A 15,011-nucleotide genomic window follows, 5' to 3' on the forward strand; every position below is an offset into this window, starting at 1 on the left:
AACTAGTTCCCCCATGCACACAAAATCATAATCTCTATATGGAAATATAGAAATATTTGCAGCGCTCATGCTTGTTTTTCCATTAGAATACTAGCAAGTATGGCAGTGAATTTTCAAGATTTGTGTGGCATGCCCACTGTGTGAAAGGTTCACTGTAGCAGGATTCTAAGTGCACATGAATGGCATAATTCCGATATGATCACTCTGCTTCGCCATAGTTAAGCATCCAAGCAGTTCAGGCACTTTCACTATTTGTTCTAATAGAGAGATTTATTAGTCACAGAATTATTATTTTATTGTTGATTTTAATACTATGATACAATATTAGAACCACTGAAGTCATTGGAAAGACTCCCCTTGACTTCAGTGGGCTCTTGATTGGGACCTTAATGACAATAATATAAATTCTCTTGCTAAGGTTAACACAATTCTAAGTTTGGGACAATAATGATGATTATTTCCCTCCTTTGGTTAGTCTGTTGCCAATATGGATGTTCAAATAAGCACAGGTTTTTCCAAATTTGTTGCATTTCAAATAAATTGAGGTTTTTTCAAACTTCATTTGAGAGGGACCTTGGAACAAGCAGTTCTCCATGGCATCTCAGTTTACCTTCTCATAGCATCCATATGCCTCAGCTTCGTCTGCAGCATCCTTCTTGTTTGTCCTTAAAATGTGGCGCTCCTTCCAGCTTATCTGCCATCTGTTAGAGGATTACAATATTATTATAATTGCTACATCCAGGCAAGTAACATCTCAGACCTGCCTTTCCCCAAGTGTTATGCCACCACTAGGTTATTGTTTGTTGTAGCAAACAATTGGACAATACAAAGCAAAATGAATTCTCAAGAAGATGACAAAGGAGCTTTCACCAGTGATAGGTAAAGCTTAGAAGTAAACATATTCATTCTAGTCAAACCTCTGTCTCTGAAACTCACAAAAATAGTGGACATTTGGCGTGACAATGTGCATCTTGGTCTCAACGAAAGCCGAAACAGACCTCAGGAAGTATTTAATACTTCTAAGCTATGCTCTATATGAAGTAAGTGGGAGGGGATAGAGATAAGGGATAGTATTCAGCAAAGTTTTTATACATCAAAAAGGTCTTATCACTTGGGGTTGTCTGATGTTTCAAGCTGATTAATTTAGCCGAAGAGGCATCTCCATTCCTTATTGCATTCAGAGAACTGAACAAATAGCAATTAAAAAGAAAATAATCTGAGAGACAGCATTGTCTGATGGACTGAGTATGGGACCAGGAGCTAACCATTTTAGTTTTCATCTTGGATTTGCATTAGGGCCTCAGACAAGTCAGTTAACTATCTTGGTTCTGTTTCCCTACCTGCACAATGGGGATAATACTTACATGTGTCAAAGGTTAGGGGAAGGGAAATTGTGGGGAAGTATAGCTCACCCCGCTTCTGCTGAAAGAGCTCATCCTCCTTTTTCCATTTACTTTAGCCCCTTCCTGCCTCATGGTATGTGTGATTAGTTAGTGTTTCGTACAGCACTTTGGATATGGAATTCACTGCCTACAATAATTTTTATCTCTCATTAGAAAATTATCATAGCACTGTTAGCTACAAAAAAAATCACAACTATTTTGGTAAAGCAGCAGAGTGATGGGATAAATGCTTCCATTTTAGATTTCTCTCTCTAGACATCCTAATGTCCTACAGACCAATGCCAGATGTGTAATTTCTAAAGAGCACGCCTTTACATGCCTCTTCCAACCCAATAAAGTTAGGGAGACAAGAATGAGAAGCCTGGCCATTAACAGCACCTTCAAATCTAAATACAAAAGTAAATTGGACTTTCCATTCCCACAAAAAGCCCTTTACACACACGAGGATCAAAAAGATTATTCAGTCTACTGTATTCAAGATTTACTTGAATAGGCCATGTTACTTGTTGAATACTTACCAGGCACTCTGATACTAATGGGAGGGGGCACATTAGCACCTGTGAATTAGATTAGAGACAGATCAGCTCCAGACAGACTCTGTTCAATGCAACAGAGCTGAAAAGAAAAACATTCTTTAAGATTGTGATGGGAGGCTGTACACATGTGGTGCTGGGGCTCGACCCTCTCCGGGGATGAGGGGAACCATGCCAGCCCACTCTACTCCAGTTGGTCTGGGAAACTAGCCCGGCAGTCCTGGCAGTACTTGTCCGCCCGGTGGGCGAGGGGCTCAGGCCCTCTGGCAGGGCGGAGCTGTAACAACCGCAAGGCGCCGGGCCCTACGTCAGGGTGGACAGCAAACACAGGGTCAGTAAGCTCAGGCCTGCGTCAGGGCTGAGCAACAGTAATGGTTCAAGGCCCAGCCCTAGGTCAGGGTGGGGCAGCAAACACTGAGTCAGTATGCTCAGGCCTTAAGTCAGGACTGAGCAACAGTAACAGTTATTGGCCTCCTCAGGCCAGGGAGAGGGGGAGTCTGCCACCCTGGAGTGGGGTGGCAGGGGGGACGCAGGTCCTCCCACTCCATTGCGTCCCAGCCCGGGGCCCTAACAGCGGCTGTCACTCCGCTGGTCAGTCAGTGGGGTTCCTGGCTGCAACACACTGACATAGGCTCCGACAGCTCCGCAGCCCGGCAGGGGTCGGCTGCTCCCGGGCTGCTTCTGTACTCCCCCTCAGGACCTACCTGGGTCCTAACGTCAGCCTCTGAAGGGTCCAGGAGCATAGGTTCATCGCGACCGGGGCTGGGTGGTAGGTCCGGGAGTTCCTCGGGATAGTTGGGCCAGGGTAGCACTGGTGGCTCTTCCAGGTAGCAGCAGGCGCGGGGAGGCTCCGGCGGCTCCTCCAGGTAGCAGCAGGCGTGGGGAGGCTTCGGCAGCTCCTCCGGGTAGCGAGCGCGGGGAGGCTCCAGCAGCTCCTCCAGGTAGTGAGCGCAGGGGAGCTCACGCCAGTCTGGGCGGCTCCCCTGAGTCACCGGGAGTCTCCCCGTCTTGGGCTCCCTGAGGGACATCTGTTTTCTCCGGCTGCTGGGGCCTGACTGAGCTCTGAGGGCCAGCTTTTATAGTTCCAAGTCGCTGCCTGACCCTTTGAGCCGGCTCAGAGCTCTGTAGCTCCGCCCACTCTGGCCTCTGGTGGGGCTCGACCCTCTCCGGGGAGGAGGGGAGCCATGCCGGCCCACTACAGAGGCCTTGAACAAAAAAAAGAACATCAGCATTGGTTTCAGAACAGGTGCTGTATAGTTTGTTGTTTTTTCTGCTGGCAGTAGTTTGGGTCAAATGAAGATCACACTTGTGAATAAACACACACAAAAAACACACACAACATGGTCTTCAAGGCTTCTCCATTTTCTGCAGTAGTGGAAAAAGAAAAATAAAGAGATAAGATCTTATGTAAGCTTTCTGCTAGCCTAGGGTATGTCTACACTACAGGATTACTCTGATTTTACAGAATTTGATTTTTGACAACAGACTGTATGAAGTCGAGTGCACGTGACCACACTAAGCACATTAATTCAGCAGTGTGCCCAGGCTAGCGTCGACTTCCGGAGTGTTGCACTGCGGGTAGCTATCCCATAGTTCCTGCAGTCTTCCCCACCCATTGGAATTCTGGGTTGAGGTCCCAATGCCTGATGGGGCAAAAAACATTGTGGTGGTTGGTTCTGGGTACATGTCATCAGGCCCCCCTCTCCCTCCCTCTTTGAAAGCAACGGCAGACAACTGTTATGCACCTTTTTTCCTGGGTTACCTGTGCAGATGCCATACCACAGTAAGCATGGAGCCCGCAAAGCTGACCGTCACCGTAAGTCTCCTGGGTGCTGGCAGATGTGGGACTGCATTGCTACACAGCAGCAGCTCATTGCCTTTTGGCAGCAGATCGTGCATTAAGACTGAAAGCCATTGTCATCATACAGAGATGGGAGTGACTCAGCCAGGTCATTTCCCATTTTCTGCTGAGCGCCCAGGAGATGTTGAGGGCTAGCAGTCATAATGTAGCATTTTCTGGTGAGCAGCCAGGAGATGATGATGGCTGGCAGTCTTAATGCAGCATCTTTTGCTAAGCACCCAGGAGATGACGATGGCTAGCAGTCACACTGCACCGTCTGCTGCCAGCCTAAGATGTAAAACATAGATGGAGTGAATCAAAACAAGAAATAGACCAAATTTGTTTTGTATTCATTTGCTTCCCCCTCCCTCCGTGAAATCAACAGCCTACTAAACCCAGGCTTTTGAGTTCACTCCTTGAGGGGGCAATTATGTGCGATAGTAGTTTGTCTTTCTCCTTGATGCAAAGCCTCTGCCTTTGTGGATTTTAATTCCCTGTAAGCCATGTCGTCAGTCGCCCCTCCCTCCATCAGAGCAACAGCAGGCAATCATTTCATGCCTTTTTTCAGTGCAGATGCGAAACCCCGGCAAGCATGGAACCCGCTCAGCTCAACGCAGCAGTCAAGAACATTGTGAACACCTTGCGCATTATCGTGCAGTTTAGGCTGAACCAGAACCTCAAAAACCAGGTAAGGAGGAGGTGATGGCAGCACCGTGATGAGAACATGGACACAGGACAGGACGGAGGAGGGAGGCTTGAAAAATTTGCAGCTGCGGGAGGGAAAAAGAGAGAGAAGTATTTAAAAAGATACATTTTACAGAACAATGGGTATACTCTTTCATGGTGAACAACACTATTTACATTATATAGCACATGTGATTTCGGTATAAGGTTGCATTTTGCATCTTAATATTCAGTGCCTGTGGCTTTGGTGTTAGAGATCACAGACGCAGGGCCAGGCAACAGAATTCAGCTTGCATGCAGCCATGGTAAGCCATTGTCTTTTGGCTTCTGCAACTTTCATAAAAGCAGCGCCCTCCTTTCCCATACCAAGCAAAGCCCATTGAGTGCTGTGGTTTTTGTGTTAACATGCAGCAGCAGAAACCAAACTACCCCCCACCCCATCCAATTCTCTGAGCTGATCGCTTTACCCCCTCCTCCCACCGCGTGGCTAGTATCAGGGAAGATCCCTGCTAGCCAAATGCAAACAGCTCAGCACCAATCTCCACCCACCACTCCCCGACTTGGCTAACTGCAGGAAAGATTTCTTTTCAGCCACAGGTAAACAGCCCAGTAGGAATAGCCACCTCTGAATGTCCCCTTAATTAAATTCCTGTATTTCAACCAGGTTACCACGAACGATATCACTTTCCTGAGGATAATACAGCGAGATAAAGAACGGATATTACTTGAATGGCAGCAAACACCAGGACCATATGCTGCCAGGCTTTCTCATGCAATGATACCAGATTACTTGCTACTAGTATGGTGTGGTAAAGTGTCCTACCATGGAGGATGGAATAAGGCTGCCCTCCCCAGAAACCTTCTGCAAGGCTTTTCAAGTGCCTCCAGGACAGTTTCATGGAGATGTCTCTGGAGGATTTCTGCTCCATCCCAGACACGTTAACAGACTTTTCCAGTAGCTGTACTGGCTGCGAATGCATCCCAAGTCCTCAGGGCAAATTAATCATTAAAAAAGCTTGCTTTTAACCCATGTTTTATATTTACAAAGGTACACTCACCACAGGTCCCTTCTCTGGCTTCATGGTCCAGGATGCCACCTTGGGAGGGTTGGGAGGCTATTTCAGTCAGGCTGAGAAAAAGATCCTGGCTGTTGGGGAGAATGGTGTGCTGTGTACTCTCTGCAAGCTCATTTGTCCTCCTCCTCCTCATCTTCCCCATCCACAAAATCCTCAGGTATGGCTGAGAATACCCCCTCCTCAGAATCCACGGACAGGGGTGGGGTAGTGGTGGTGGCCCACCATAGAACTGCATGCAGCTCAGCATAGAAGCAGCATGTCTTCAGCTCTGCCCCACAGTGTCTGTTTGCTTCTTAGGCTTTCTGGTACATTTGTCTGAGCTCCTTAACTTTCACGCGACACTGTAGTGAGTCCCTATTGTGGCCTCTCTCCATCATGTCCTTGGAGATTTTTTCAAATGTTTTGGCATTTTGTCTTTTGGAACATAGTTCTGCTATCAAGGAATCGTCTCTCCATACAGTAATCAGAGGCCTTTTTCGATTCTTGGACTGCATGGTCACCAGTGCTGATCAGCTCTCCACACTGGGCAAAAAGTTCCTGGGGCTTTTCCTAGCCGAGTTCAGATTGCTGTCCAGAGCGGTAACAATGATGCACTGTGGGATAGCTCCCGGAGGCCAATACCATCGAATTGCATCCACACTAACCCTAATTCGAACTGGCAATGTCGATTTCAGCGCTACTGCTCTCATCGGGGAGGATTACAGAAATCAACGTTAAGAGCCCTTTATATCGAAGTAAATGTGTGGAAGAGTACAGGGTTAATTTGATTTAACGCTGCTAAATTTGACCTAAACTCATAGTGTAGATAGGCCTTAATGTGTCTAACTGCATAATGCCATTCAATGATTAATTCTCATGCTATAGAAACATACCAGGCTTTCCATGAGAATAGTGACAATATCTCCCTCTACTCTTGCTAATTAATATCCTGTATGATCCCTGAAGATGAAAAGGGCATACAGAGTTCCAGTAAATTGACCACCTACTGAAGTGGAACTTTGTGGAATTATTTTGTGCTCTATGAAAGACTGATGACATAAGAACAGAATCTGAAAATCCAATAAGCAAATTAAAAATAGCTTAAGTCACTTTATCAATTTTCCAGTTATTGTCTCCTACCTCCAATTGTGTTATCCTTTTTTTGGGCCCTTGATTGCAATAAACAAGGAATTCTTGTGGTAGAATGGATCTTTGGTCACACTCCATGATACTTTTATCAGTAAATAAAATGTCTTAATCAATCTCTCTGAACCTCATCCAAACTGAAGTTGGACAGATGGAGAAAAATAAATAGGCTTAGGGTGAAATTTTCAATAGGTGCCATCAGTTTGGGGTGCCCAGTTTGAAACAGCCTTGGCCCAAGTTTCAGAAGTGGTGAAAACTCACAACTACAGCTGAAGAGAATGGATGCAGTTGATGTTCAGCATGCTGAAAGTAAGGCTCGAGGTGTCTGAAGTTGGGCACCCCAAAAAACGAGGTTCCCAAAATGAGAGACTATTACTGAAAATTTGGGACCAGCTGACTTCCCCAAAACAACTGTATATCAGTGTCAAAGCTGGGATTAGAACTCAGACATTCCAGCATTCCAGGCCTGAACTGACTACTAGATCATGTATGTCAGACAAAATTAACTTCTGAAACTTCACCCATGGTATAAGGACTTCTGGCTTTGAGCTCACAGAGTTATTGGCATACTTTAATATTCTGCTTTGTATATTATTCTGCTTTGTAGCTATTATGTCTTAGTGTTAGGAAATGCCACAGTAACTCGTACAATCCTACAGTTACTTGACATACTTAACTTAGTGGAAATACATGAACATGATTCACTAGCACATACTGGTGATACAATTTCAGTGTTCCCTAATTACCGCATGGCAGAATCTCAGTCTGATCACACTATCATAAACACTCACTTAAGTGTAAGTGTTAACAGAAAGATGAGCTTAAAAGCCTTGGAAAACAATATCTTATTTTTGTCTGATCACTAAAAAAGTGTCTTTAAAAATTCATCTCATACTGCCAAGATGAAAAGAATGTGCCTACAGTGATATTTAATTGCTTCTCCGTGGATAATTATTTGTTCAGAGTAAGCCAAATTTAGTTCATAATCTTTTGCTGCCATCTGTTGGTAAATAAATGGTAATAGCATGAATTTTTTTTGTGGTAGGCTTGAGAGTAACACAAAGGTGATTTCAATAACCCATACCTCACTTACAAGGGATTGAAACTAATAATCATGATTCCTGAGGGCTGTGCCAGCCCTAGATGTACAGGCTCTAGAACCAAAGCTTAAAACAGATTGTGCTACACAGTTGCAGACCTTGCCTATGAGAAAAAAATATTCTAAGATGCCTCTGAAGAGGAGTCAGTTGCTAACAGAGGGAGTGATGCAAGTGAATCTAAAGTAGCTCATACAGAACAGAAAGCTGGTTTCATTGTGTAAGTCACCCTCGCGCCAATTATTTCCCAGTTCTTCCAACACATGAAATAACTAGCACTGGGGTAAAACATATTAGGTGCATATGTCAGGCTGGAAATAAGCCACTGGCTTTATTGTTCTTTTGATTTCTGATTTCTTGAAGTTGACAGTGCTCCCATTAGTCATTCAGGAATCATGAAGTCTGGAAATGAACCCAGAGCAGCAACAAAGAACTTGCTGAAACAGCTAATGCAGTGACTCGGTGCTTCTCAGTTGGAAAATTGACTTTCACATTTTTCATTCTACCAAATATTAAGACACTTCCTTCTTTATCAAAGGGAGTGACAGCATTCAAGCAAACTTTGATCACCTCGAACGATCGGTCATTCAGCCCTCATATAGATTGCACCAATCACAATATGTCTTCCATTTTTCTCGAATCCTGGCCTTCCTTCTCCATGTGCGGCCATGCCTTTTCATAATAAAATCTAACTCTCTCTTTGGAGGTCGGCCGAGTGGTCATTTCAGTTCCCGTGGGAGAGCTGCAGTCCACCAATTGTCAGTGATCCTTGCTATATGCCCCAGCCATCACACTTTACTATGCCTGCTCTCAACAACGACATCCTTCACTCCACTCTGCTGTCTGGTCACTTCATTGAGGACTTGGTCGCAGATTGAAATTCCCAGAATTCTTCTGTCCATCACCTTCTCCATGACAGACAATTGCTGCTCCTCTGTCTTCATCAGCGCTCATACTGCACTGCCATACAACATTGATGGCAGTACTGTTGAGATGAAGAGGTTGGCACACGTTGCCTTGTTGATTTTTCCTTGGAGGACATCCTTGATAGAACTGAATGCGCACCAACCTGCTTTCTGTCTTTGTGAGAGATGACCTCTCTGATCATGGTGCATGGTAATTTCTTGGCCCAAATAGACATATTGCTCAACTTCTTCTATTTGTTCTCCATTGATTGTTATTTGGGCTTTTGGCAAGGTATGAGACCCTTTCATTTTGGAGTGGTTAATTTTCAGTCCAACTTGGCTGCTTTTTGTGTTGAGTTCTCACAGCATTTTCTGTAGTTTGATAGTATTTTCAGCAAGCAACATCAATATGTGAGGAACTAAGGTAATTCCTTCACTGAACAAGGCTGGCATCTGAGGCTCACACTGCAGCTGCTGCAGGACCCACTAGAGCTTTTCCAGTTCACAGTGCTACAAAATGGAGCCTGCATTGCCATGGGGATTGCTGTGTGTGCAAAGGGGATGTGATGTGTCGGGAGCAGGTTTGCTGACTGGCTCCCAGGGATAAGGAAGGCTGACTTATTTTAATGAGGTCACTGGTTCACTTGGAGGGAGATGACAGCTTCCCAAAGATCTAATTCTAAAACAATTAGCGAAGGTGAGTTTGGATGAAGGAATACAATGGCAGGGAAGAGGTAGGGAAAGCATTGGTTCCCCGCCCCCTCCCTGCAAGGCTATGTTAAGGGTCAGTGGAGAGGAGGATGGGAGTAGGCAAAGGAGCTTATTTTACCAGGGCAGGTCAATTAGTCTCCGTCACCGGGCTACTTATAGATAGACTAAGCTACCAAGACAATTAGCTGAAAATACCCTGTTAATACTGAGATCAAGCCTTTGCATAGGTAGTAATCCCCTTTGTCCCCTAGAAAACAATCTACTAGACTTGAAGGAGTGGGGGAGGGGGAGTTAAGAAACTGCATATTTTGGTTTAGTTTTTATTAAATTCAAGAGGACAAATTCCTCTCAGATAACAAGTAAACGGGAACAGGAGCTCCAGGTGGAAATCACAGATGAGATTTGTACTGAGGTTCATAAATACATAGCTGGTCCAAGTTGGCATGAATTTCAATACAAAATTATCAGTCAACTGTTTCCCACACTCCAGCCACACAAAACAGGAGAAATGACTAAAAAGGAATACATTTATCTCTGCTTTGTTTGTATCAAAATTTAATATTTTATGGAACCAATTTCACCCAAAAATAATTTCTCCAGACAAATATATCATCACCCTCCTTTTTGATTTAGTCCCAAGAGACCAAAGTAATTCCCTTTCATGGAAGCTCATGCTTGTGATACATTTACTATCACATGGGACTAACGGAATTAGTGCCAGGTTCTGCAACCATTGCTCATCTTGAATAGTAACTTTCTGCATAAATAGCCCCAATGGTAGTAGTGTATATGGGAAAGGGGAGGCAAGAGTATTGGCAAATTAAGGCCTCAGTTCAAAAACATTTAAGCCCATGATGAATTTTAAGCACATGACTATCCTATTAACTAATGGGATTTGTCACATACTTAAATTTAGGCACTTGTGTTTCCAGAGCTAGGACTTAAAGTACTACCCAAGGTGAGCAATAATAACCCAATCTGCCTCTTAGTTTCATGGCTGAAAAAATTATTAAGTGCCTCAGAAAGTGGAGAGGATAATCAACCAATTTATGACAACAGACTGCATAACCCTGGAATGTGCACACCAGACTCCCATCAAAATTAAGGGAGACCTGTGTACATATCCAAGGGAAAGTCTGGTAACATTAGATATGCATCTTCAAAGACTTTTGTTTTATAATCTGCACAACAAATTGCATTGATAATGAGACAACTGCCTATTTAGATACTTGCAGTAATAAGAATTACTCTAACTTATGTTACAGCACTCAAACCCTTGCCCAACAAAACAGTAACTGGTAGCATATACAGTGTGATCAGCCAAGAATAATTCTTATAGGGCGTTTGGATGTTGATGTTGCTTATATTGAGATTTTATGAACATAATAAAAACTTTAATTAGTCCTTTAGAAACAATAACTTTTATAATGTTCCATTACGGTCAGAAGCTATCTTATTTTGAGAATGGCAAGAAAAAAGCAGTAAGGTGCTTAGCACCACATAGTATGTCATTGGCAGGGTGACAATTAGAACTCAATTTCTTCCAACCCACCAGAGCATTGTACCACCCCACACTAGTAACCAAATGGAACCAGCAACCCTCTTTCATCAGCATTCAGTGAAGAACAAGAGTGCATGTATGGTATGAAGCCATGGTTCTCATATATGCGTTTCATCTTTAGAACTAAAGAAGTCCACTATCTGCTAGGATGCATTGTTTTGAAGAGAGAATCTTTTAAAATGTAGACTGTATTCTCATATGAAGTTTTGGTTTTCTTTGGTTTTCCTTAATGGGAAAAGACTGCAAGTACCTACTTTCCACAACAGAAAACAAAAGAAGGCTGCTGCTATTCCCTCTCTGGACACGAGGTGGCATTACAAAGTATAAAACAAATGCCAAGACATCCTCACCTTTTTCTTTGAATCCAGGCCTAACGCCAGCAGGATAGAATTGAAAGCCAACCAGATAATTGCATTTTCAAAAACATAGAAGGCAGCATATTAGGTTACATTCCTCTGCCATAGATCGAACAAGATAGGTATGGTGACCATATTTCCCAAAGAAAAAATGGGACAACTCTTGGGGCTGGTCCAAGACTTCCTCCACACACACACCCCCGCCACCCCCTCAGTAGGGGGCTGGTCTGAGCCTGGCTTGCTCCCCCATGCGGGACTGTCACTGGTCTCTTGAAACCTGCCTCCCCTGCTTGCGAGGGGCTGTCATTGCCACTTGTGCCCCACACATTCCTCCTCACTGCACCCCACTTTTTTGACAAAAAAGTGGGCATTTGTCTTGTTGCTCTGATCAAGTTTGCAAGAGCAAGTGGGACAACTACTCATTTTTGCCAAAAAAAAAGTTGGGATACGGCTTAAAAAGGGGACCGTCCCAACCAAAAACAAGATGTATGGTCACTTTAAAGATAGACAACTTTGTAGTATTAAAATCAGAGATAGATTCATGCAGAACCTTGAACGCAGGACACGCATTTCAGGGAAGTTGAGACCTGAATGTAGTCTGGATGCATTAATAAGGTAACACCTATGCCTGGACATGTATCACATGTACAGAAAGTTACTGTGCACTCTCTAGAACAGTGGTGGACAACCTGAGGTCTGTCAGAGTAATCTGCTGGCGGGTCATGAGAGTTTGTTTACATTGACTGTCTGCAGGCCTGGCTGCTCACAGCTCCCAGTAACCATGGTTGCCCATGAATGGCTAATGGGAGCTGCGGGAAGTGGCATGAGCCACAGGGTCTTGCTTGTCACTGCTTCCCGCAGCTCCCATTGGCCGAGAACGGTGAACTGTGGCCACTGGGAGATGCGGACAGTCAATGTAAACAAACTGTCTTGCAACCCGACAGCAGATTACCCTGACGGGCCAAGTGCATCCTGCGGGCCACAGGTTGCCCACCAGTGCTCTAGAATGACTTCATACATTTCAGAGCCAGACTAAGATACTTAGAAAAAGCACCTAAATAATTCCTTATGGTTTAGGTTTGGAAAAGCAGTGTGAAAATGGACACCTGCTTACTTAATAGATCTGCTCCCTGAGTCTATTCAGTCTTTATCATAGATTCATAGACTCTAGGACTGGAAGGGACCTTGAGAGGTCATCGAGTCCAGTCCCCTGCCCTCATGGCAGGACCAAATACTGTCTAGACCATCCCTGATAGACATTTATCTAACCTACTCTTAAACATCTCCAGAGATGGAGATTCTACAACCTCCCTAGGCAATTTATTCCAGTGTTTAACTACCCTGACAGAAACTTTTTCCTAATGTCCAACCTAAATCTCCCTTGCTGCAGTTTAAGCCCATTGCTTCTTGTTCTATCATTAGAGGCTAAGGTGAACAAGTTTTCTCCCTCCTCCTGATGACACCCTTTTAGGTACCTGAAAACTGCTATCATGTCCCCTTTCAGTCTTCTCTTTTCCAAACTAAACAAACTCAATTCTTTCAGCCTTCCTTCATAGGTCATGTTCTCAAGACCTTTAATCATTCTTGTTGCTCTTCTCTGGACCTTTTCCAATTTCTCCACATCTTTCTTGAAATGCAGTGCCCAGAACTGAACACAATACTCCAGTTGAGGCCTAACCAGCGCAGAGTAGAGTGGAAGAATGACTTCTCGTGTCTTGTTTACAACACGCCTGTTAATGCATCCCAGAATCATGTTTGCTTTTTTTGCAACAGTATCACACTGTTGACTCATATTTAGCTTGTGGCCCACTATGACTCCTAGATCTCTTTCTGCCATACTCCTTCCTAGACAGTCTCTTCCCATTCTGTATGTGTGAAACTGATTGTTCCTTCCTAAGTGGAGCACTTTGCATTTGTCTTTATTGAACTTCATCCTGTTTACCTCAATTTGTCCAGATCATTTTGAATTTTGACCCTGTCCTCCAAAGCAGTTGCAATCCCTCCTAGTTTGGTATCGTCTGCAAACTTAAGCGTACTTTCTATGCCAACATCTAAGTCGTTGATGAAGATATTGAACAGAGCCGGTCCCAAAACAGACCCCTGCGGAACCCCACTTGTTATACCTTTCCAGCAGGATTGGGAGCCATTAATAACTACTCTCTGAGTATGGTTATCCAGCCAGTTATGCACCCACCTTATAGTAGCCCCATCTAAATTGTATTTGCCTAGTTTATCGATAAGGATATCATGCGAGACTGTATCAAATGCCTTACTAAAGTCTAGGTATACCACATCCACCGCTTCTCTCTTATCCACAAGACTCGTTATCCTATTAAAGAAAGCTATCAGATTGGTTTGACACGAATTGTTCTTTATAAATCCATGCTGGCTACTCCCTATCACCTTACCACCTTCCAAGTGTTTGCAGATTATTTCTTTAATTACTTGCTCCATTATCTTCCCTGGCACAAAAGTTAAACTAACTGGTCTGTAGTTTCCTGGGTTGTTTTTATTTCCCTTTTTATAGATGGGCACTACATTTGCCCTTTTCCAGTCTTCTGGAATCTCTCCCACCTCCCATGACTTTCCAGAGGTAATAGCTAGAGGCTCAGATACCTCCTCTATTAACTCCTTGAGTATTCTAGGATGCATTACATCATGCACACTTTATTGTCAAATGAAAACTGCTAAAACTGCAGAGAACACAGCTGAAAGAGAGGGAGCAAGAGAGTTGTATTTTATCCCTACTCGTCCACTAACATCAGTGGTTGAAACTGTGCAAACTGTTAATCCCAGATGACACAAGGCAGAAGAATGGGAAACAATAAGCTAAGACACTATCCTCTCTAAAACAGATTTGCTAAGCATTTATCCCAGTCTTCCAGTACTATGAACACAGTAGAGTGACTGCTAGGTAACAGAAGAAAAATGTTTATTGAGAAGTAAATATAAAGTGAATAATGAGTCTGTGTTGAAAGTAGACAAATCACACCATGCTACACAGGGAAATGAGGCCAGAACTCTCAACCTTCTTCTCAAAAACAGACGCCTTTATAAAGGAGAACTTCTTTTGGTATTAGCAAGTCCCTTATTGGTTCTTTGAGTAAACTATAGAATCACAGAAGATTAGGGTTGGAAGAGACCTCAGGAGCCCATCTAGTCCAACCTCCTGCACAAAGCAGGACCAACCCCAATGAAATCATCCCAGCCAGGGCTTTGTCAAGTCGGGCCTTAAAAAACTCTAAGGATGGAGATTCCACCATCTTCCTAGGTAACCCACACCAGTGCTTCACCACCCTCCTAGTGAAAAAGTTTTTTCTAATATTCAACCTAGACCTCCTCCACTGCAACTTGAGACCATTGCTTCTTGTTCTGTCATCTGCCACCACTGAGAACAGCCAAGCTCCATCCTCTTTGGAACCCCCTTTCAGGTAGTTGAAGGCTGCTATCAAATCTCCTCTCACTGCTCTCTTCTGCAGTTCCCTCAGCCTGTCCTCGTAACTCATGTGCCCCAGTCCCTTAATCATTTCTGTTGCTCTCTGATGGACTCTCTCCAATTCGTAAACATCCTTTCTGTAGGGGGAGGGGGTGTCCCAAAACTGGATGCAATACTCCAGACATGGCCTCTCTGATGCCAAATAGAGGAGAATAATCACTTCCCTTGATCTGCTGGCAATGCTCTTACTAATGCAGCCCAAGATTCCATTAACCTTCTTGGCA

Source organism: Gopherus flavomarginatus, chromosome 8, assembly GCF_025201925.1.
Source record: "Gopherus flavomarginatus isolate rGopFla2 chromosome 8, rGopFla2.mat.asm, whole genome shotgun sequence".
NCBI lineage: Eukaryota > Metazoa > Chordata > Testudines > Testudinidae > Gopherus > Gopherus flavomarginatus.